Genomic DNA, 556 nt, shown 5'->3' with positions numbered 1-556 from the left:
GGTGAGGCCGGTGGGCGGGCAGGGGGGCCCGAGGGCCAGCCTCCTCACGGGGAGGGGACAGAGGGAGGCGGCGAGCGGCAAGGGCGGGACGCTCCGGCTCCAGCTTATTAGCTGCATCCGTCATCCCTGTCACTCCCAGAGCCACCCCCACAGGCCTGCTCCCGCTTCCCATCCGCCCAGAAGCACGTCCCCCGGGGTGGGCGCTGCTGCTGCTGTGTCCACTGGGCCCGTCCCCAGCTCCCTCCCCAGGCCTCGCCTCCCACGCCCTCCCCGGTGGGAAAATCCCAGGACCTGGCAGGGTGGGGTGGGGTGGGGGGGCGTCACCACAGTCTCCGTACTGATTCCACCACGGACCCGGGGACTGTCTCCCACGGTGTAAACCAGAAACAGCCCCCAAATCATGGAAGATAAGCAGCCACGCCTGGTTCCCCGCCCGCTCACCCCCTCAGTGCCCACCCGCCTGACAAACCAAGGCACAGAGCCCAGCGGGGCACTGAGGGGTCGTCGGTGACCCCAGAGGCCCAGGTGTGGCTGAGGCACGTCTACACCACCGAGC

The sequence above is a fragment of the Myotis davidii genome, unplaced genomic scaffold, assembly GCF_000327345.1.
Source record: "Myotis davidii unplaced genomic scaffold, ASM32734v1 scaffold747, whole genome shotgun sequence".
Classification (NCBI taxonomy): Eukaryota; Metazoa; Chordata; class Mammalia; order Chiroptera; family Vespertilionidae; genus Myotis; species Myotis davidii.
Note: the sequence above shows the minus strand (reverse complement) of the source record.